The sequence below is a fragment of the Oncorhynchus kisutch genome, linkage group LG3, assembly GCF_002021735.2.
Source record: "Oncorhynchus kisutch isolate 150728-3 linkage group LG3, Okis_V2, whole genome shotgun sequence".
Classification (NCBI taxonomy): domain Eukaryota; kingdom Metazoa; phylum Chordata; class Actinopteri; order Salmoniformes; family Salmonidae; genus Oncorhynchus; species Oncorhynchus kisutch.
Genome location: NC_034176.2, coordinates 77,731,480 through 77,756,899, shown reverse-complemented (window position 1 = coordinate 77,756,899; position 25,420 = coordinate 77,731,480).

Sequence of the window (25,420 nt, the reverse complement as noted above, 5' to 3'; positions counted from 1 at the left end):
TTAACTTCCTGGCTGATGTCTTCAATGTTGCTTCAATATATCCACATAATTTTCCTGCCTCATAATGGCATTTATTTTGTGAAGTGCACCAGTCCCTCCTGCAGCAAAGCACCCCGACAACATGCTTCACGTTTGGGATGTTGTTCTTCGGCTTGCAAGCCTCCCCCTTTATCCTCCAAACATAACGATGGTCATTATGGCCAAACAGTTCTATTTTTGTTTCATCAGACCAGAGGACATTTCTCCAAAAAGTATGTTTTTTGTCCCCATGTGCAGTTGCAAAACGTAGTCTGGCTTTTTTATGGCGGTTTTGGAGCAGCGGCTTCTCGCTGGCTGAGCGGCTAAGCGGCCTTTTATATCGATATAGGACTCGTTTTACTGTGGATATAGATACTTTTGTACCTGTTTCCTCTAGCATCTTCACAATGTCCTTTGCTGTTGTTCTGGGAGTGATTTTCGCACCAAAGTACGTTCATCTCTAGGAGACAGAATGCGTCTCCTTCCTGAGTGGTATGATGGCTACATGGGCCCATGGTGTTTATACTTGCGTACTATTATTTGTACAGATGAACGTGGTACCTTCAGGCGTTTGCAAATTGCTTCCAAGGATGAACCAGACTTGTGGAGGTCTACAATTGTTTTTCTGAGGTATTGACTAATTTATTTTTATTTTCCCACGATGTCAATTAAAGAGGCACTGAGTTTGAAGGCAGGCCTTGAAATACATCCACAGGTACACCTCCAATGGACTCAAATGATGTCAATTCGCCTATCAGAAGCTTCTAAAGCCATGACATCATTTTCTGGAATTTTCCAAGCTGTTTAAAGGCACAGAAGTATGGTAACTTCTGACCCACTGGAATTGTGATTCAGTGAATTATAAGTGAAATAATCTGTCTGTAAACAATTGTTTGAAAAATGACTTAAGTAGATGTTCTATCTGACTTGCCAAAACTATAGCTTGTTAACAAGGAATGTGTGGAGTGGTTGAAAAACAAGTTTTAATGACATGTACCTAACCATTTTCTTGGCTCTCTTGTAGAGTGTATCCAGTGTATCCATTGTTTTCATTGCCATGATGTCCTTGATGAGCAGATTCATGCATGAGCAGTACAGCCAATGGGTGTGATGTGAGGGTAGGACTCCTCCACTTTAGACCAAGCAGCCTTTATGTTTCGCAACATTGTCTGTCACCAGTGCAAATACCTTCTGTGGTCCAAGGTCATTGATGACTGCCTTCGGCTCATCTGCAATGTAGAGACCGACGTGTCTGTTGTCTCTTTGTCTGTGTTTCCTGTAGAATAATGGTTGAGGGGTGGAGGTGATGTAGTTAATTATTCCTTGCCCACGAACATTTGACCACCCATCAGAGATGATTGTTTCTCTATGATTTGCTTGACCTTCACTTGAACTCTGTTGAACTCTGCACCCAGCAAATTAGTAGATAAAGCATGTCTGTTTGGAGGGGTGTATGCTGGGTGAAGAACATTCAGAAATTTCTTCCAAACACATTGCCTGTGAGCATCAGAGGTGAACCAGTTGCATACACAGCTCGAGCAAGACATTCATCAGGATTTCTCTGACTACGTTCCTCTATTGAGTCAAATAACGTCTGATTCCAGGAGGACCATGAGCTGTTGCTATCGATAAGGTGTCTGATTCATCGTTTTCACCTCAAATAGAAGTAGAGGGACCTTTGTCAGAGGTTGCTTGTTGTGAGTGCTGAGGGAACTTTATGCACTTGGCCAGATGATTCTGCATCTTTGTTGCATTCTTCACATATGATTTACCAAAGTATTTGCAAATGTACGCAGCTTTTCCTTCTACATTAGCTGCAGTGTAATGTCTCCACACATCAGATGGTGCCCGTGGCATTTTACTGTCAAGATTAGAAAAAAAATAAAAATAAAATTCCATGTACAGATAAATAGTTAAGCAGTTAGATTAAACAACTCCTTTGTAAGATACATGTTTTAAATTGAAACATGTGAATTACAGGAAACAGGTGAATTAACACTCCTCAGTTAGCAGGTACACGCAAGCTAAAACCCACATCATAGCAAAAACGAACTATCAGAAATTGTTAACAAGTTAGAAATAATTTAAAACACTTTGCTGTAGGCTACTATTTACTAGTTAACAAAAAATCATATATGTCATATAAAATATTTACACCCAAACCATTATTGTAATCAAAACATACAAGAAATCATGTAGTCCTTGGCTCAGACAGTGTAGTAGTGTGGGCTCAATAGCATCTCATTAGTGTGCAAGATCTTGAGAATCAGCTGTATATGTGATGGAAGAGTGCACTGCACATGTGATGGAAGAATGCACCGTGCATGCAGATGTTTGCAATTCCATTGAATTGGGGATAGTTTAACCGAAATATGCCACAATACCTAAAATGGCATTATATGTATCAGACAAAAAAGGTTCATTGTTATAAGTGTAGAGAAATGCTATTTCTTATGTAGGTGACCAGATTATTGTTAAGGGGGGGGCTACCACTTAGAATTGAGCCTGTGGGGTCCCCTACAGGGTAGCTCCCGCATTACACTAATGGCCAAAACCAGCGCACACACACATGATCTCCTTTGTCTCTTAACATTGTGTGTCCGAAGAGGATTCTACGATGACGGACAGACTACTGAGCCAATGGCGGAAGACTACAGACTACACCCCAGCTGAACCAATCCATAGATCCGATCTTCCAGAATCAACCTACTTTCTTTCCTATATAATAGTGGTGTACTGATTGTAACGGTCTCTTTCTTCGTCTGCGCTTCCGTACGAACCAGCGGGAGAGCCGTAATTACGCTGTTCTAGATATCTTCACTCTGAATAAACTGTAGCTTGTCATACAATTTACCACCTTGTCTGAATCGATCCTTGACCGACTCGTCCGTCTACATATCCAATTACTAACATAAGCTAACTTTTTTGATGAATTTATGCAAAATTCCCCAAATTCCAAGGCTTAATTTCCCATGAAAAATTACGGAAATTTACCAGAAAGTTTCCAGACCCTTTGCTACCCTAGTAAGGACACAAACATTGTGTAATTTGGGTGAACTATATCTTTGAAATAGGGCTGGAAGAAAATCCTGCTTTCTGGGTTGGCCTCCCCTGAAGTGCTGGGTGTTTGAAAATGTTCTTGAATTAACAATTCATTTCTCAATCACCCAACTTTCAAGAATCTGAATTATTATTATTCGAGAATAATGAATACCAATATTCAGGTGGTTTATGACTACTAGTTGAATATGAATATTCAGGTGGTTTATGACTACTAGTTGAATATGAATATTCAGGTGGTTTATTCAAAAGTGTCCATGAATGGCTGCAAAAATACATAGCCTCATATAATTTATTTTTAAAGACATAAGTAGGCATATCAGATTTCAAATATGTGATTATGCTGGCAATACTGGGAAAAAGTGGAATAATACAATAAGTTTGTGATAACATTAGTGTTGTTGCTGACAAGCAGAGTAATTCCCCTGTATGTTAGACCATTGTTTAGAGGGAGAAATGTTCCACTGATCAGACTAAAAGTACATAAATAATCAAATCTCCTGAGGACAAGATGACACATCTGCCCCAACTCCCTAACCAAATTACTGTTCTATTTATTGTCCCCCCTCTAGAATAATAAAACTTCCACTTTTGGGTTCACAATCTGTTTGACAAAATTATTTTCATAGTTACAAATCAGGTCACCCGACCAAACTTCTCTGCTAAAACATACTGCAGGTCTGTCTGCTGCCTTTTCCTCGTCACAGCCTAAAAGCCAATCACCAAACTAGGGGACTAGTGTGGATTAATCGACTTTAGCACATGCTGTCGAAAGGCTGCATTCTGCAATAGCAGCCTAATTTTGTTGACAACATTGTACATAAGACAGCGTTACCGTGCTACTCTTTCTCAGTGGTGATTCTAGCATAGAAATGTTCTTGAGGCAGACAAAACAAATATAGATTTTTATACATGCCAGCAAAGCCACAGCACAACACAACACTAACAATACATTAATTGCACTATAACGGTGTCAAATGGTGCCCACAAACTGTGCCCACTGACTCTGCTGTCCCAACAGCAGTCCCAACATCTTACCACTGCTACACCTGGCTATCAGTGGAGCTTTGTCTGGCAGTGAAACAGCTCATTCAATCTCATTTACTGCCTTAAAAAAAACATAGGTGATATGGCTGACTTGCTTAAATAAATGTGGTTCCTACTGACAATTGAGATGTACAAACTATGGCATAAGTGGACGACGAGCGGATAAGAGGCCATCCGTAATTTCGATTAAGACATTAATGAGCGAGCTAGGATGGGCGTAGTCAATGTAACTATTTGTTCAGCACTTGTACAGTGTGTACAGCGACAGAATTCAGAACATGGGCCGTTCTTACAGTATTCTCCCTGTATACCAAGTCAGAACCGTAGGATAAATAAAGGGGGCATGTAAGCTGATAATGAAAGCTCTTACAATATTCAATGATTACATTTCTCTAAAACAGGCTACAGGCTACAAGTGCACCACCAAGTCAGAACAGTAGGTGAAATCAAGAGGGGGAAAAGGGACCAAATTATTAGGGTGAGGCACATGGGCTACTAACAGCTTACTACACAACATACACTTAGCATTACTTTCTTAGTTGCAGTATACATATCTTCCTGGCATATTACATAATTAGGCAGCAGCATACAATACATTTTTGTACTCACCCTGTTGTGCTATTCTCACTTGAACAGGAAGGTCTTTCATGGGCAAATATTGTCATCAAAGTCTGGCATTCTCTGGATTTATGGTGCTTTCAAGACAACTGGGAACTCAGAAAAAAACAAGGTTGAAACATGATGACGTCAGTGATCTTCAGGTCGGAGGTAAAGAAAGAGGCCCGAGTTCCGGACTTGCGATTCCGAGTTAGATGACCATTCAAAACGTATTTTCCCAGTCAGAGCAAATTTTTTTCCAAGTTCCCAGTTGTCTTGAACTCTCTGAAGTCATATTTCCCAGTTCTGAGTTTCCAGTTGTTTTGAGCACGGCAGAAGTCATGCTGGATTGACAACATGGCAAATGTTGAATATTTATCCTTTTAAGCTTGGAAAAGAGAGCCTTAAATCCAGGCTTGGAACCACAAATCGAATTCACCGAATAGAAGGTTAGTGATTGCTTTGCAATGCTTGTAGTTAGGCACCAATTCCTTCCAAACCACTCATTATTGAATTTGTGACTTCCAATATGTTGTGTTATGTTTATGTCCAATGGCCGATGAGCACAGATATATGTTATCTAAAATCTCTCCATTATTTATCTTAATATGACAAGGATTAAAAAGCATTTGCCAGTAGATTGTCGACTTGATTCATGATGATGACTACTAGCTTGCTAGCTAAGATTTTGAAAGTATGGTGTTGACATGATCAGTCCAATCAAAGCTACTGTAGATAAAATGTGATTTGATGTCATTTTATCTGTGGCCAATGACCTTGAGCCTTCTTGGTTCTTGGATGGACACTTCTCATGTAACTCGATGGCAGCACCCAAGGGGGTTGCATTTTTTAGCTCTACCCTTAGATTCAGCGATGACGTCGTGTCCCCTTGAATGACAGAACACTGAGCCAATCCCAGCGCAACTAGAGAACTAGATTACCAACCCCTACGCTCCGTATTTTCTGCTGGCTGCCCCACCACCACATAAAGCTCTGAGCTTGGCTGAAAAATGTTCATTTTGGAGCTGCCTTATTTAAGAAAGCAAAAAAGAGACCAAGTTTGTATGTGGCTTTATTAACTCAATGATTATTATTATTATTATTTTTATTTTTTACATTGTTTGCAAACTGTTATGTGACACATATGTCAAAATAACATGCAAAACAGGCAACCCCCCCCCCCCCCCAAATAAAATGTATATATGTATACAGTACCAGTCAAAAGTTATTTTTTACTATTTTCTACATTATAGAATAATAGTGTAGACATCAAAATGATGAAATAACACATATGGAATCATGTAGTAACCAAAAAAGTGTTAAATATGATTTTTTATTAACACTTTTTTGGTTACTACATGATTCCATATGTGTTATTTCATAGTTGTGATCTATTCACTATAATTCTACAATGTAGCTAATAGTAAAAATAAAGAAAAACCCTTGAATGAGTAGTTGTGTCCAAACTTTGGTTAAAAAATCACAATTAGATATTTTGCCTATATTGTGCTAACAATCTTGTAACTTTACCAGTATATGCAAACGTTTAGTGGCACAGAAAGAAAGCAAAAATGATATAATCTTCATGAGATCTGCATCAAAACTAAGTAGGATTCATATAGGCCTAATGTAAGCCCAATGTAGGCAATATCTCAATCAATTAAAACATATACTTTTCTGTTGTTCCTAAATGTTATGTGGTGCTGGTTACTTTTTACAGTTAGCAGCACCAGTGCTACCAATGAACATGTTTACATTAAGAGCCCTGACTGTCTAGCTTTCATTTCAGTGATTATTAGCGAGCTGGACATGGTCAAGAAACTGTTTGAATGTAGTTCCATTAGAATTTCTACAGTTTAGATTTGGTTTTAGTAATGTTTAAGTATATTGAGTTGGTTCCACCCACCCGCTGTTAAATTTTTTTTTTTTACATACAGTATGTTTGACACCCCTGCCTTAACCCATGTATGTGTGTGTGTGTGTGTGTGTGTGTGTGTGTGTGGGTGTGTGTAGTCTGTCTATGAGGTGTGTGTCTTCTCCTTCTCTCTCTGCCTGAAAGCCTCAGCAGCCTTAGGGAGTTGTGAGAAATCAATAGTATTCAGCATCTTCTCCTCTTTATTCATTTAATAACTCTGGAGCATTGGATTATAGTTCAGCTGAACCCCATCATAGAAGCCCCATCACCACCTCTCTGTATCTCTCTCTCTTTATCTCTCCCCTCTATCTACCCGTGTCTCTTTCTCTCTCTCTGTATCTGTCTCTCCATGCAGAGCAGCTGCCATTAAATTGTTTGTGTGTGTGTACGTCCATACATGTGTGTGTGTGTGTGTGCCTGTGTGTGTGTGCCTGTGCATATTGATCAGTGTGGTCAGCTTTATGGTGTGTAGTTGTAAACTTCATGTTTTAACTGTCTGATGTTTGATGTGACTGAGATTAAAGTGTTTGCAGGGAAACAGAGTAGCACAGCAGCAAACAGTCCCGACGCTGCCAGCTACCATTATTCTGCTATTAGACCACAGGGAAATGACTATATGACTGGCTGATTTATCAATGTAAATAAGAGCATTTCCTTTAGCGCTGTGTGGTGTGTGTGTTTCTGCTACTGTGTGATCTCTACTGCCTGAGTTCTGTTAATCACGTTTCTAACCATCCCTCCAAACACTAGGAGAAGTGTATAGAGAACCCCCATAGGACTCTTTTTGGTTTCAGGGAGAACCCTTTTTGGTTCCAGGGAAAATTGTTTTTGGTTCCAGGGAGAACCCTTTTGGGTTCCGTGTAGAACCCTCTGTGGAAAGGGTCCTACATGGAACCCAAAAGGGTTCTACCTGGAACCAAAAGGGTTCTTCAAAGGCTTTCTGCTATAGGGACAGTTTAAGAACCCTTTTAGGTTCTAGACAGCACTTTTATTACTAAGAGAGTACCGTCATACTGACTGGTCTTTTATTTCTAAGAGAGTACTGTCATACTGACTGGTCTTTTATTTCTTAGAGAGTACTGTCATACTGACTGGTCTTTTATTTCTAAGAGAGTACTGTCATACTGACTGGCCTTTTATTTCTAAGAGAGTACTGTCATACTGACTGGTCTTTTATTTCTAAGAGAGTACTGTCATACTGCCTGGTCTTTTATTTCTAAGAGTGTACTGTCATACTGCCTGGTCTTGTACTGTAGTACCATGCGATTTCACTGACAGCGATAGAAGGGGAATAAATAGATTCCTGTAAACCAACACAACAACAGCTGCACCTAATACAGCTCAGGCCAGTTACACCCGTTGGAACTTATTCCAGGTGTAAGACTACAGGAGAATCAGGTAGACAACACAGGTCCTCCATTGTTCCCAGGGTTTTACTTCAGTTCTCCTAATAGATGGCCAATTCACCCAATCACATATTAACTCTTATCATATTAACATTTAGGGATTATTACACACCATTTAGACAGTATTTACAATGCATTACACGCTATTTAATCACTATTTACTGTCCGACTGTTGATAAGAGGCAGAAAGTTATAGCCTGTCATAAGTCAACAAGTGGCCACTATCCACATCACACAGATGGAGGGACTGTAAATATGCATGCATGGACGAACAGACACAGACATGCACACACACACACACACACAGGCACACATGCATGGACGAACAGACATGCACGAACGAACATGCACACATATGAACGCCACTGATGAAAAGATGCATGCACACATGGACTCAGGCATGTACACATGAATAGAACCACACACACACACACACACACACACACACACACACACACACACACATGCTCAACAGTTTTAAATGAGAACATCATGATGAGGAGTCAGTCTGTCAAACACACTACACTCATTCTGCCTTTTGACACTCTCTCATGCAAAGACAATGCTTAATCAATACAGAGTCAAACATGTTCTATCTGCCTCACTGAGCTCCAATAAAACCCTCTGTCACAGGAGGCCCAACCAACCAACCGACTGCTCTGCACCAGCTAGCACCCACACACACAGACAAACACTCCCACAAACACAGACAAACACACACAGCTGAGAAGTTTGTGGTGGCATAATAATTCTCTCTCTCACAATCCCTCTTCTCCCCCCTCATCTCTTTCTCCAACCTCTACCCCGTGCTGAGAGACACAAAGACCCACAGGCAGGTACAGATGGGGAGGCCCCTGTAAGTGTGTGTGTGTGTGTGTGTGTGTTTGACCCATCAGCCCTGTTCTCTCTTTGTCTGGTTGTGAGGCTGTGACAAGCTGCCTTGTCCTCTAATAAAAGACCTGCTCAGGCTTTACCTGCTCTGTGGGGGAGTGTGAGTGTGTGTGTGTGTGTGTGTGTGTGTGTGTGTGTGTGTGTGTGTGTGTGTTAAAAGGGTCTTGGCCCACCTGTCCCCCAGCTGGTGCTGGGGTCTCCTGACCCCTCCTGTCTCAGCCTCCAGTATTTATGCTGCAGTAGTTTATGTGTCGGGGGACTAGGGTCAGTTTGTTATATCTGGAGTACGTCTCCTGTCCTATTCGGTGTCCTGTGTGAATCTAAGTGTGCGTTCTCTAATTCTATCCTTCTCTCTTTCTTTCTCTCTCTCAGGGGACCTGAGCCCTAGGACCATGCCCCAGGACTACCTGACATGATGACTCGTTGCTGTCCCCAGTCCACCTGGCCATGCTGCTGCTCCAGTTTCAACTGTTCTGCCTTATTATTATTCGACCATGCTGGTCATTTATGAACATTTGAACATCTTGGCCATGTTCTGTTATAATCTCCACCCGGCACAGCCAGAAGAGGACTGGCCACCCCACATATGCTCTCTCTAATTCTCTCTTTCTTTCTCTCTCTCGGAGGACCTGAGCCCTAGGACCGTGCCCCAGGACTACCTGACATGATGACTCCTTGCTGTCCCCAGTCCACCTGACTGTGCTGCTGCTCCAGTTTCAACTGTTCTGCCTTATTATTATTCGACCATGCTGGTCATTTATGAACATTTGAACATCTTGGCCATGTTCTGTTATAATCTCCACCCGGCACAGCCAGAAGAGGACTGGCAACCCCACATAGCCTGGTTCCTCTCTAGGTTTCTTCCTAGGTTTTGGCCTTTCTAGGGAGTTTTTCCTAGCCACTGTGCTTCTACACCTGCATTGCTTGCTGTTTGTGGTTTTAGGCTGGGTTTCTGTACAGCACTTTGAGATATCAGCTGATGTACGAAGGGCTATATAAATACATTTGATTTGATTTGCTCTTGTGGCTGATGACAGTGAGCTGTTCCCTGAGCAGCTGAAGGGTTAGTTGTCTTATGCACATCTAAACCATGGCTCTCCAACCATGTTCCTGGACAACTACCCTCCTGTAGGTTTTCAATCCAACCCCAGTTGTAACTAACCTGGTTCAGTTTATCAACCAGCTCATTATTAGAATCAGGTGCGCTAGATTAGGGCTGGAGTGAAAACCTACAGGCCGGTAGCTCTCCAGGAACAGCGTTGGAGAGCCCTGAAAGGTGAGTTGTCTGTAGACAGGTTTATGATAGTTTACTCCCTCCAAACACCTAACCATAACCAGTAGAAGGAAAAACACATAACTGACCTCAGATCAGTATTCGGGGAGACTCGATAAATCCTTCCCTTATCCCACCAGAAGCAGCCAATCAGTGAAAGGAATCTTTAAATTTCCATGATGTCACAGCACCATCTGGTGACACACCTCAGCACTATACACTCCTCTGTCTCTTTTCTCCATGTTGAGCTGGTTTGGCCTTGCTGCAGGTCAGTGCTGCCATCTGGTGTCTTTCTACTGCAACTGCCACATACAACCTGGACTGGGGATAGGATAGTATGACCTGGGCCCGGTTTCCCAAAAGCATCTGAAGGCTTACGCTAAATTCATTGTTAGAAGCATAGCATCCTATCCTGTGAAGGACCTCGGCGTTATTCTGGACCCTGATCTCTCTTTTGAAGAACATATCAAGACCATTTCGAGGACAGCTTTTTTCCATCTACGTAACATTGCAAAAATCATAAACTTTCTGTCCAAAAATGATGCAGAAAAATTAATCCATGCTTTTGTCACTTCTAGGTTAGACTACTGCAATGCTCTATTTTCCGGCTACCCGGATAAAGCACTAAATAAACTTCAGTTAGTGCTAAATACGGCTGCTAGAATCCTGACTAGAACCAAAAAATTTGATCATATTACTCCAGTGCTAGCCTCTCTACACTGGCTTCCTGTCAAAGCAAGGGCTGATTTCAAGGTTTTACTGCTAACCTACAAAGCATTACATGGGCTTGCTCCTACCTATCTCTCTGATTTGGTCCTGCCGTACATACCTACACGTACGCTACGGTCACAAGACGCAGGCCTCCTAATTGTCCCTAGAATTTCTAAGCAAACAGCTGGAGGCAGGGCTTTCTCCTATAGAGCTCCATTTTTATGGAACGGTCTGCCTACCCATGTCAGAGACGCAAACTCGGTCTCAACCTTTAAGTCTTTACTGAAGACTCATCTCTTCAGTGGGTCATATGATTGAGTGTAGTCTGGCCCAGGGGTGGGAAGGTGAACGGAAAGGCTCTGGAGCAACGAACCGCCCTTGCTGTCTCTGCCTGGCCGGTTCCCCTCTTTCCACTGGGATTCTCTGCCTCTAACCCTATTACAGGGGCTGAGTCACTGGCTTGCTGGGGCTCTCTCATGCCGTCCCTGGAGGGGGTGCGTCACCTGAGTGGGTTGATTCACTGTTGTGGTCATCCTGTCTGGGTTGGCGCCCCCCCCTTGGGTTGTGCCGTGGCGGAGATCTTTGTGGGCTATACTCAGCCTTGTCTCAGGATGGTAAGTTGGTGGTTGAAGATATCCCTCTAGTGGTGTGGGGGCTGTGCTTTGGCAAAGTGGGTGGGGTTATATCCTTCCTGTTTGGCCCTGTCCGGGGGTGTCCTCGGATGGGGCCACAGTGTCTCCTGACCCCTCCTGTCTCAGCCTCCAGTATTTATGCTGCAGTAGTTTATGTGTCGGGGGGCTGGGGTCAGTTTGTTATATCTGGAGTACTTCTCCTGTCCTATTCGGTGTCCTGTGTGAATCTAAGTGTGCGTTCTCTAATTCTCTCCTTCTCTCTTTCTTTCTCTCTCTCGGAGGACCTGAGCCCTAGGACCATGCCCCAGGACTACCTGACATGATGACTCCTTGCTGTCCCCAGTCCACCTGGCCATGCTGCTGTTCCAGTTTCAACTGACCTGAGCCCTAGGACCATGCCCCAGGACTACCTGACATGATGACTCCTTGCTGTCCCCAGTCCACCTGGCCATGCTGCTGCTCCAGTTTCAACTTCTACCTGACTGTGCTGCTGCTCCAGTTTCAACTGTTCTGCCTTATTATTATTCGACCATGCTGGTCATTTATGAACATTTGAACATCTTGGCCATGTTCTGTTATAATCTCCACCCGGCACAGCCAGTAGAGGACTGGCCACCCCACATAGCCTGGTTCCTCTCTAGGTTTCTTCCTAGGTATTGGCCTTTCTAGGGAGTTTTTCCTAGCCACCGTGCTTCTACACCTGCATTGCTTGCTGTTTGGGGTTTTAGGCTGGGTTTCTGTACAGCACTTTGAGATATCAGCTGATGTACGAAGGGCTATATAAATACATTTGATTTGATTTGATTTGGATGCTTTTGGAAAACCGGGCCCTGATTAGTTGTGGTGAGTGCGTTTCTCACAGTTGTAGAATGTTTGATGGTATTAAGTAAATAAGCTAGTGGTAGGCTAGTATTGGCGATCTGAGATTCAGCAATGTGATGATACATGCCCAACCTCGCGTTGCCGCGTTTATTTCAAATTGCCTATTTAAGCCTATCTTTGTTCAGATGAGCAGTCATATTTTTATGTGTTGTTATCAATAGTGCTTATAGCCCTACAGCAAATCACCAGTTTGAGAGTATTGTTAAAGGTGTAACAGTGATGCCATCTGTTGGTAAATGTTCATTACTGCAACTCTTGTGTTTTCCCGGGGTGCTTGAGATTACCCGGATGTGTTGTGATGTACTGAACAAGACTGGTTATTCGCATCAATGCCTCTGTCTCGTCATTTAACATTCAAACATGGTGTCAGAGTCGGATAACAACCATGCTTTCCGCAAATGAGAGTCACCTGCTCTGGTTTACAAACAAATGCTTATTAGTTATGAAGCTCAGCGGGGATTGGAGCACGAACTGGGATACGTTTAGAGGTGAATGGGAGGACTATGCGCTAGGAACGGGACTTCTGGAAAAGGAAGATGAGGTAGTGGCTGCCACTTTAAGGACTATAATGGGAACTGAATGCCGACACGTATACAAACACAACCTGAACCTAACAGCAGCTCAGCAAGGTAACGCTGCAGCTATTCTTGATGCTCTTGAACATTACTTTACGCCAACAAAGATCGTAATCTACGAGCGTTATGTTTTCGGTCGTTGCAAACAGGAGGACGGGGAGTCCATTGACAGCTTTGTCACTAGGTTAAGGGAAAAGGCAGCTACATGTGACTATGGTGCTTTAAGAGATGAACTGATCAGAGATACGATTGTGCTTGGCATAACTGATGAGGGCACCCGCAGACGTTTGCTGAGAGAACGTGACCTGACGCTGGCCTTGGCAGTGGAGACATGCCGTGCAGCAGAGCTTACTGATATACGGATAAGGTCCATGGAGCTAGAAAGGCAACATATGGACAATGTCAATGCTACATTCAGGCAGCCAGTAAAGAAATTCCCCTTTGCCACAGCTAATGCTAATACTACAGCCAACTCTGCAGTAGACAACCCCAATACATGCTGATATTGTGGCATTTCTCATGGACTAGGAAAAGAACACTGCCCAGCCTATGGAAAAATATGCAAATCCTGTGGTACAGCTAATCACTTCGCAAGGGTCTGCATGAAAAGCAAGAGAAAGGAGGGTAAAGTGCACTCCATGGAAACAAACACAGATGAAGGGAACGACAGCACAGAGGATGTACATGCTAGCGAGTGCATAGGGGCAGTGAGGGCAAAAGGACAAAAGTGGTTTGTCACTTTGCTACTTAATAATAAACCACAGCAATGCCAGCTAGATTCAGGGGCCACATGCAACGTTATGAGCCTTAAAGACAAAAGGAGGCTCGCGCCCAGAGACAAACTCACACAGAATAGCACCAAGCTGAAACTGTATTCAGGCCAGTTCATGACCTCTTTAGGCTTGTTTGTGACAGAGTGTGTTTTACGTGGCCAGAAATACACCCTGGAGATTGAAATAGTTGTGGCTAGTCAACAGCCATTACTGTCAGGTTCTACATGCATTACTGTCAGGTTCTACATGCGAGTGCCTTGGACTTATTAACTTCACCATCCCAGCTGATCTTAACATTATAGACAAAGTCCAGGCTGGGCCCCTGAGCAAGGAGACACTCCTAAGCAAGTACCATGATGTCTTCAACGCACCAGTTGAGTCAGTTCCCGGGGAAGTCCACTTTGAGTTGGACGCAGCAATCCAGCCTGTCCAGTGTGCACCCCACAATGTCCCAGTGGCCATGAAAGCAGCTACGAAGGCTCAGCTTGACAAATACCAAGCCGTACGGATATGATGTGCCATCTGGCACATCATATCCGTCACCGAGCCTACAGACTGGATAAGTAATATGGTTATCGTCAAGAAACCAGACAAGCTACGGATATGCATTGATCCTAAACACCTCAACCGGGCTCTGCGACGTTCACATTACATTATGCCCACGTTGGAGGATGTTCTTTACAAGCTCCCAAAGGCCAGAGTCTTCACGCTCGTGGATGCCAGAGATGCCTTCCTGCAGTGCAAGCTCGACGGGCCCAGCAGCTACATGACCATCTTTTGGACACCCTGGGGCAGGAAGGGGTGGTTGAAGCTTCCGTTTGGTGTCTCCGTGGCTCCAGAGGTGTATCAGCGGAAACAGCATGAGCTGTTGATGGGACTCAGTGGCGTGGAACCCATAGCAGATGACATCCTCGTAGTGGGCTGTGGGGACAGTGATGAGGAGGCAGAATGTGACCATGACGCCAAGCTGCTGGCCCTGATGGTCAGATGCAGACAGGTCAAGCTAAGGCTAAGCATAAAAAAGCTTCAGTTTAAAGTGCCAGAGGTCCGCTTTCATGGGCACATCTTATCCTCCACCAGATTGAAGGCGGATCCTGAAAAAGTGAAGGCTGTCTTAGAAATGCCCCACCCATCTGACGTGAAGGGAGTGCAGCGCTTCGTCGGATTCGTCACCTACCTGGCCAAATTCCTACTGTGGCTCTCTGAAGTGTGTGAGCCACTGAGGAGGCTCATGGACAAGGACACCATCTGGCATTGGCTCCCAAAACATGACGCAGCGGTGAGGGAAATAAAACAACTGGTCACCCAGACACCTGTACTGCGATACTACAATGTGTCAAAACCGGTCACGATTCAGAGTGACTCAAGCCAGTATGGAATTGGCTGTTGCCTCATGCAGGAGGGCCAGCCTGTGGCATTCGCCTCTAGGGCACTCACCCCAACAGAGCAGAACTATGCCCAGATAGAGAAGGAGTGCCTCAGCATTGTGTTTGCATGCCAACGCTTCCACCACTACCAGGGGACCGGACAGGCCTCTGGAGACTCGGATCCTGTGTACAGAAAGTGGCACCACGCTCCTACTTGGTCGAAGTGAATGGATCACTGTACTGTCGTAACAGGGTTGACCTTCAGATTGCTGAGCCAGCACCTACTCAGAACCCTGATGGCCAAAGGGGTCGCATGACAAAAGACAGAACCCCAGCAAGTCACATGGGGCCTGAGGCACTGGGCGAAGAGCCAGGGGATCACAGGTCGGCCGCTCCCTCGCCCATCAATTCTCCCCTTAGACATTCAGGTGACACGCCTGTGCAGACAAGCTCCCTTTCTTTTCACGCTGCGGGCGTCTGTCCCAGCCACCAAAAATACTTAACCTGTAGGTTTCCCATCAGGGATTGTTGACAGAGATAAAAGTGAAGAGAATATCAAAATGTGTTGTTGTTACCTGGGAAAAAAATATATATACTAAACTGTTCATGTTGGAAATTGTTACTAGGTTTGTTTTGTTAGTGAATTGACACCTCCTGTCCTATTTTATTAAATGGAAGATGTTATGGGTGTAAGATGGCACAATGATGCCATCTGTTGGTAAATGTTCATTACTGCAACTCTTGTGTTTTACCGGGGTGCTTGAGATACCCGGATGTGTTGTGATGTACTGAACAAGACTGGTTACTCGCATCAATGCCTCTGTCTCGTCATTTAACATTCAAACCAGTATCATCTTTAACATTCAAACCAGTATCATCTTAAACATTCAAACGACCATGCACCTCTCTCATTTTCCCAGGGATGTATTCATTAAGCCTATTATATTGCAAAAAGTTTAGCCTTGCAACACAAACCATTCACTCCAAACGCGATTGAGTTATTTTTTTTTTAAACAGAACTTCTAGTTAATTCATGTCTCTCTTCAAAAAGAATAAGCATCTGGAAGAAGTTGGAAGCAACAACTTACGTCCACTTCGGAGATAGCACGGAAGAATCAAAGTGTACCGGTCGCATACACAGTTTAGCAGATGTTATAGTGGGTGCAGCGAAATGCTCCCGTGAATAGTTTCTAACAATGCAGTCAAATGTCAAACAAGTACACAAATAATTCAAATGTAGATAATAATAATCATGAACGTCGGGACTAATCCCATTAACAACCCAAATAGCGCTGTAAAAGTAATCCAAATGCAATCTATACATATGTACCCTGAAAAATTACACAATATATACTAAGAATGACATGTACAGCAGTATATATATTAATTAGCTATGTCAAGAATACAGTATATAAATAAATATGCAGTGTGTATAAACAATGTAACTAAATACAAAGTATGGTAGTATAAATATTAGAATGAGCTGTCAGGAATACAGTATTTAAATACTCAGTGTGAAACAGGAAGTGTCCAGTGGTTCAATATCTCTATGAAATGGTACAGCAGTACTGGCTGTGTGAGTGAGTATGAGGTGTGTGTGTGTGTGATAGCTTGTGTGTGTGAGGGTGCATCACCTGGTAGAAGGACAGTGATGACTGTTCAACAGTCTGATCGACTTGGATTAGAAGCTGTTCAACAAATCAACGTTTATTTGTCACGTGCGCTGAATACAACAGGTGTAGGTAGACCTTACTGTGAAATGCTTACTTGCAGGCTCTAACCAATAGTGCATAAAAATGTATTATGTGAACAATAGGTAAGTCAAGAAATAAAACAACAGTAAAAAGACAGGCTATATACAGTAGTGAGGCTATAAAAGTAGCGAGGCTACATACAGACACCGGTTAGTCAGGCTGATTGAGGTAGTATGTACATGAATGTATAGTTAAAGTGACTATGCATATATGATAAACAGAGAGTAGCAGTAGCGTAAAAGAGTGGTTGACGATTTGGGGGTGGCGGGACACAATGCAGATAGCCCGGTTAGCCAATGTGCGGGAGCACTGGTTGGTCGACCCAATTAAGGTAGTATGTACATGAATGTATAGTTAAAGTGACTATGCATATATGATAAACAGAGAGTAGCAGCAGCGTAAAAAGAGGGGTTGGGGGGGGGCACACAATGCAAATAGTCTGGGTTGCCATTTGATTACCTGTTCAAGAGTCTTATGGCTTGGGGGTGAAAACTGTTGAGAAGCCTTTTTGTCCTAGACTTGGCACTCCGGTACCGCTTGCCATGCGGTAGTAGATAGAACAGTCTATGACTGGGGTGGCTGGGGTCCTGGATGGCAGGCAGCTTAGCCCCAGTGATGTACTGGGCTGTACGCACTACCCTCTGTAGTGCCTAGCGGGCAGAGGCCGAGCAATTGCCGTACCAAGCAGTGATGCAAGCAGTCAGGATGCTCTCGATGTTACAAAGTATGGTAGTATAAATATTAGAATGAGCTATGTCAGGAATACAGTATTTAAATACTCCGTGTGATGGACTGGTAATAGAAGTGTTTTTGTCTTTTGGTCTTGGCACTGATGCACCTAGACAGTAGCTGAAGTAAACAGTCCTTAGCTGGGGTGACTGAGGTCCTTGATTATATTATTGGCCTTCCTTTGACACTGCAAGAGGTTGGTGGCACATTAATTGGGGAGAACGGGCTCGTGGCAATGATCAGAGTGGAAAAAGTGGAATGGTTTCCAGGTGTTTGATTCCATAACATTTGCTTCATTCCGGTCATTATTATGAGCCATCCTCCCCTCAGCAGCCTCCTGTGTTTTTATTTATATATTTATTTAACTAGGCATTTAAGTTAAGAACAAATTCTTAGTTTCAATGACAGCCTAGGAACAGTGGGTTAACAGCCTTGTTCAGGGGCAGAACGACAGAGTTTTACCTTGTCAGCTCAGGGATTTGATCTTGCAACCTTTTGGTTACTAGTCCAATGCTCTAACCACTAGGCTACCTGTGTGTTTGGCACAGAATGCGGTAAATGTCCTGGAGGGCAGGCAGCTTGCCCCCGATGATGTGTTGGGCTGACTGCACCATCCTCTAGAGTGCCATTGCGGTTGAGGGCGGTGCAGTATCCGTACCAGGTGGTGATGAGGCCAGACAGAATGCTCTCAATGGTGCATCTGTAGAAGTTTGTGAAGGTCTTATGGGCCATGCTGAATTTATTCAGCCATCTGAGGTTGTAGAGGTGCTGTTGTGCCTTCTTCACCACGGTGTTGGTGTGGTGAGACCATTTCAGGTCCTCAGTGATGTGCACACCGAGGAACTTTAAGCTTTTGACCCTATTCATTGCGGCCCCGTCGATGAGGATGGGGGGGTGCTCCCCCTTCTGTCTCCTGTAGTCCACGATCAGGTCCTTAGTTTTGTTGACATTGAGGGAGAGGTTATTTGAGGGAGAGGTTATTTTCCTGGCACCACTCTGCCAGGGATCTAACCTCCTCCCTGTACGCTGTCTCGTTGTTGTTGACAATCAGGCCTACCACTGTCATGTCGTCAGCAAACTTTATGATGGAGTTAGAGTCATGTGTGGCCACGCAGTCATGGGTGAAAAGGGAGTACAGGATGGGGCTGAGCACACTCCCCTGGGGGACCCCCGTGTTGAGGACTATCACGGTGGAGGTGTTGTTGCCTACCCTCACCACCAGGGGTTGGCCCATCAGGAAATCTAGGACCCAGTTGCACAGGGAGGAGACCCAATGCCATGAATTTAGTGACGAGCTTGGAGGGCACTATGGTGAGCTATAGTTGATGAACAGCCTTCTCACATAAGTATTCCCCTTGTCCAGGTGGGATAGTGCAACGGCGATTGCGTCGTCTGTGGGTCTGTTGGGGTGGTATGCAAATTGTAGTGGGTCAAGTGTGTCGGGTTTGATGGTGCTGATATGGTCCTTGACTTTCAAAGAACTTCATGATGACAGATGTGAGTGCTACTTGGTGATTGTCATTTAGTTCAGTTACCTTAGCTTGCTTGGGTACAGGAACAATGGTGGCTGTCTTGAAGCAAGTGTGGATGACAGGCTGGTATAGTAAGAGGTTGAAAATGTCCGTAAACACTCCAGCCACCTGGCCTGCGCATGCTCTGAGAACGCGGCTCGGGATAGATGTGCAGCTTGTGCCAAACACTTTGCAGAATTTTCAGACTGAAATGGCAACACGTGGAAACGATACAATTCAAATTGTATAATTAAACTACAACATCCGTTTAAGAACCCAACAGCTTTTATGTCACTTTGAAGAGCATTTGGAGTAAGCAGTTTGCAACAGAATCGCCACACCTGTGTAATACGCACCCATTGTTTGGGAGAATCAGAGATCGTCTATTATATTGACAAGATAGTCAAGTGACTGCTGGAAGGTAGGCAGGAGGAGGTGAGATCAGGTGGGACCATTCTAGCCATTGAAAAGGCAGATACATGTGTGAACAACAGATAGAGCACTCATCTTTGTATCTGTGCCATTATAGTGTCTGTGACAGCATGTGCAGCGCCATTGAGGCTATCTCCATTTTAAAGCAGTACATTTTCTTGGTCATTGGCTGATTGCTCCCAACTCATAGGAATCCCCACCCAGTTGACTATTTTAAAATGGCGGAAGCCGTCAATGACAATGTCCGTACTAAAACCGGCTATATCCATGATGAGTCCTCTATCTATCTCTATGACAACAGGCACAACTCTGATATAACGTTGTTTTATTTTTTAAGTTGCCGAAATACCATGTGCATCCACTTATATGCACTAATGCAAAGACACCACTTTTTTGGACAAGCTATGTTTTCAAAACTTCCAGGGATATACAACATCCTGAAATATATGTAGATAGAGTGATGCTGAATGTAAAAAATGGCTCAACTTACCCCACTCTCCCCTATGCATGCGTGTCTGTCTGTCTGTCTGTCTCTGTGTGTATGTGTGTGACAGGAGTGAACTGACAGGACACGGGAGAGAATGCTTTGCAGCCTCATGCATATGCAGTTCCGAATGCATTCCGCATGCATAATGAATTCCCTGAGCAAATGTCATAGAGAAGGATTTAGAATTACAAATCTCTATTGTGCTCATCATGTGGATCTATGCATGAATGCATCTAATGAATGTATCCCAAATGGCACCCTATTCCCTGTATAGTGCACTATAAGCTCTGGACAAAGTAGTGCACTATATAGGGAATAGGGTGCCATATCTTATTATATGACCTGCTATTGATGGGAATGTCACATTAGGCATATTTGGGAAAGTTAGGAATCAGTAGAACAAAGTACTCTGAGTTAAATGTGTGAGCAGTGATGTTATGCAAGATTGGAGTGACCTAGGATGGACTTTGTGTTGTGGCTGGTGTTAGTAGTTATACAAAGATGTTGTCATAAGCCCACAGACCCTGTAACTCTTAAAGCCTGTACCTCTGTAGGACTAGAATTAAAGCCTGTAGCTCTGTAGGACTAGAACTAAAGACTGTAGCTCTGTATGACTAGAACTATAACCTGTAGCTCTCCAGGACTAGAACTAAAGTCTGTAGCTCTCCAGGACTAGAACTAAAGCTTCTAGCTCTGTATGACTAGAACTAAAGCCTGTAGCTCTCCAGGAGTAGAACTGAAGACTATAGCTCTGTATGACTAGAACTAAAGCCTGTAGCTCTGTATGACTAGAATTAAGCCTGTAGCTCTGTATGACTAGAACTAAAGACCATAGCTCTCCAGGACTAGAACTAAAGCCTGTAGCTCTGTATGACTAAATCTAAAGACTGTAGCTCTCAAGGACTAGAACTAAAAACTGTAGCTCTGTATGACTAGAACTAAAGCCTGTAGCTCTGTATGACTAGAACTAAAGACTGTAGCTCTCCAGGACTATAACTAAAGTCTGTAGCTCTCCAGGACTAGAACTAAAGCTTCTAGCTCTGTATGACTAGAACTAAAGCCTGTAGCTCTCCAGGACCCGAACTGAAGACTATAGCTCTGTATGACTAGAACTAAAGCCTGTAGCTCTGTATGACTAAAACTAAAGACTGTAGCTCTCAAGGACTAGAACTAAAGACTGTAGCTCTGTATGACTAGAACTAAAGCCTATCGCTCTGTATGACTAGAACTAAAGCCTGTAGCTCTGTAGGACTAGAACTAAAGACTGTAGCTCTCCAGGACTAGAACTAAAGCCTGTAGCTCTCCAGGACTAGAACTAAAGCCTCTAGCTCCGTATGACTAGAACTAAAGCCTGTAGCTCTCCAGGACTAGAACTAAAGACTATAGCTCTGTATGACTAGAACTATAACCTGTAGCTCTCCAGGACTAGAACTAAAGCCTGTAGCTCTCCAGGACTAGAACTAAAGCCTCTAGCTCTGTAGGACTAGAACTAAAGACGGTAGCTCTGTAGGACTAGAACTAAAGCCTCTAGCTCTCTATGACTAGAAGTAAAGACTGTAGCTCTCAAGGACTAGAACTAAAACTGTAGCTCTCAAGGACTAGAACTAAAGCCTCTAGCTCTGTAGGACTATAACTAAAGGCTGTAGCTCTGTAGGACTAGAACTAAAGCCTCTAGTTCTGTATGACTAGAACTAAAGACTGTAGCTCTCCAGGACTAGAACTAAAGACTGTAGCTCTCAAGGACTAGATCTAAGGCCTGTATCTCTGTAGGACTAGAACTAAAGCATGTAGCTCTGTATGACGAGAACTAAAGCCTGTAGCTCTGTGAGGCAGAGGGCCCTGGTTCAAGCCCAGTCAGAGGCAAGTTCAGGGACTTAAACTAGCACACAGATGCTGTTTACAGTGAGTGTGTTTTTGATGGCCTGGGTCGGCGGCATTTTCACCTGGTGAAAAGTAATTGCATTTGTTTTGATACCAACAGAGTTGGATAAAGTACCCAGTTATCATACTTGAGTAAAAGCAAAGATACCTTAATAAGAAATTACTCAAGTAAAAGTGAAAGTCACCAAGTTAAATAATAATTGAGTAAAAGTCTAGAAGTATTTGTTTTTTAAATATACTTAAGTATCCAAAGTAAAAGTATAAATAATTTCACATTCTATATTTTAAGCAATCCAGATGGCACCATTTTCTTATTTTCTTAATTTACGGATAGCCAGGGGCACACTCCAACATTCAGACTTAATTTACAAAAGAAGCATTTGTGTTTAGTGAGTCTGCCAGATCAGAGGCAGTAGGGATGACCAGGGGTGTTCTCTTGATAAGTGTGTGAATTGGCCAATTCTTTTGTCCTGCTAGGCATTCGAAATGTAGCTAGTACTTTTGGGTATCAGGGAAAATGTATGGAGTAGAAAGTACATTATTTTCATAAGGAAAAGGAAAAGTTGTCAAAAATATGAATAGTAAAGTACAGATACCCCAAAGAACTACTTAAGTAGTACTTTAAAGTGGTTTTACTTTAGTACTTTACACCACTGGAAACCAGGATGCCTCCTGGCGTTAAAGCTGATGGTAAAGTCGTGGAGTATTGACAAAGTGATGTCAAACACGTGGAATATTGATTTAGGATTCCAAGTTTTCACATGGAAAAGTTTAGTTTGATCTTGATAAAACACAACATGCTTCATCTGTCTTTCTAAGGAAAACTAGTTAGAAAATTTGAGCATACATTTGATGGAAAACACATTTTTTAATCTCTTGTGGACAGACTACATCTGTCAAGATACAACAGGATGTGTGAGATAACGAGTGTTTTGGTGCATTGGACAAATCACGATTTGGAAAGGGAAGGAGACATTTAGCCCGTAACTTGGAAAGAGAGCTCTTCATTCTGGTTCCGATCTCTTCTCTTAAAACATATGGACCCAGAACTTAATCGAGCATCTGATCAATTACGCAAGACTTTACTTCTGGGTTAACCAAGATAATGTGTTTCTGAACGATGTACCATGCTGCCCTGCTCACAATATGACCGGACAGCTCAGATTACTGTTTGATTTGAGAAGGGCGTTTCTATTTCAACACTTTTGCCGGTCACATGACGGGCCATAGCTGGTGCACTCCCGTTTAGCCCAATTGAACTCCCTCCATTAGGGTGGGTTTACACAGGCTGCCCAATTCTGATTTTATACCCAATTTTAGGCAAAAGATCTGATCTGAGTGGGAAAAAAGATCAGAAATGGATCGAAAGACGAACGATAATAAACAAAAAATAAAAACCCAGATTGTAAAGTTTTGGTCCCATGTTTCACCAGCTGAAACAAAAGATCTCAGAAAGGCCACTAAAATGTGTAGTTTTGTCACACAACACAAACACAAATGTCTCAAGTTTTGAGGGAACATGCAATTGGCATGCTGACTTCAAGAATGTCCACCAGAGCTGTTGCCAGAGAATTGAATGTTAATTTCTCTACCATATGCTGCTTCCAACATTGTTTTAGAGAATTTGGCAGTAAATCCAACCGGCCTCACAACAGCAGACCACGTGTGTGGTATCGTTTGCTGATGTCAACGTGAACAGAGTGCCCCATGGTGGTGGAGGGGTTATGGTATGGGCAGGCATAAACTACGGACAACAAACACAATTGCATTTGGGCAGTTTGAATGCATAGATATACCGTGATTAGATCCTGAGGCCCATTGTCATGCCATTCATCCGCCACCATCACCTCATGTTTCATGTTGTACAGCCCCATGTCGCAAGGATCTGTACACATTCCTGGAAGCTGAAATATTCCAGTTCTTCCATGGCCTGCACCAGACATGTCACCCATTGAGCATGTTTAGGATGCTCTGGATCAACTGGTACGACAGCGTATTCCAGTTCCTGCCAATGTCCAGCAACTTCTCACAGCCATTTAATAGGAGTGGGACAACATTCCACAGGTCACAGTAAACATCCTGATCAACTCTATGTGAAGGAGATGTGCAGTGCAGCATGAGGCAAATGATGGTCACACCAGATACTGACTGGTTTTCTGATCCATGCCCTTACCTTAAAAAAAATATATTTGTGAACAACAGATGCATATCTTCATTCTCAGTCATGTGAAATCCACAGATTAAGGCCTAATTTATTTATTTTGATTTACTGATTTCCTTATATGAACTGTAACTCAGTAAAACCTTAGAAATTGTTGCATGTTGCCTGTATATTTCAGTTCAGTGTAGAATGATGACGATAAGGTGTGATCAGACAGCCTCCCTCTCCTTGCACTAGAAGGCAGTCTTACTCTGTCTACTGGGCTGCTATACTGAGGGCGTTTCCCTGTGGCTCGCAGCTTGTGTGTGTGTGTGTGTGTGTGTTAATGTAATGAGTGAAACAGCCTGTGTGATGAACCCTGAACAGATCTACACCTGCATCTTTACCACACTGTGGGATGGGATAGGGACAGTTATGCTTCTCTCTGTGTGTGTGTGTGTGTATGTGTGTGTGTGTGTGTGTGTGTGTGTGTGTGTGTGTGTGTGTGTGTCAGGCGTTACAGCCTGTGTTTGTGCATGTATACACCATTTTAATCCAAATGTGACAGTACAGAACAGATCCGTGCAAGAAGATGTGGCATGCTAAGAGACTGAGTGTGACTGTGTGTGTGTGTGTGTGTGTGTGTGTGTGTGTGTGTGTGTGTGTGTGTGTATGTGTGTGTGTGTGTCTGTGTGTGTTGTAGCTGTCAGATACGTGAGCAGCAGAAGGTCTTCTCCACCTTGGGGGGCTGACCTCATCCTGAGCGGACAGGCAGCCTGCGGCGTTGTGTGTGTATGTGTGTGCATGTGTGTGTATGCATGTGTGTATGCGTGTGTGCGCGTGTGTGTGGCAGCTGCCGCATGGTGAAGCCACAAGGCCAATTCACCTCCTGGAGAACTCTCTCTGCAAGGAGCCCCATGGGTACTGTCTTTCACTGTAACACACACACACACACACACACACACACACACACACACACACACACACACACACACACACACACACACACACACACACACACACACACACACACACACACACACACACACACACACACACACACACACACAGCAGATTGCATTGTCTTTAACTGCTGTTGTCATTAATTCAGTAGACATGGTTGGTAGGGATAACTAACTGTACTCCTTACTAACACACACACGCACAAACCCACACACCACACACCACACACACCACATGCAGGCCAGGCAGGGAGAGGGAGATTGGAAAGTCAGGCAGTGAAGTAGCCAGGTAGGCAGGCAGAGAGGCAGGCAGGCAGAGAGGCAGACAGACAGAGAGGCAAATAGACAGAGGCAGACAGACACATTTATTTACCTGA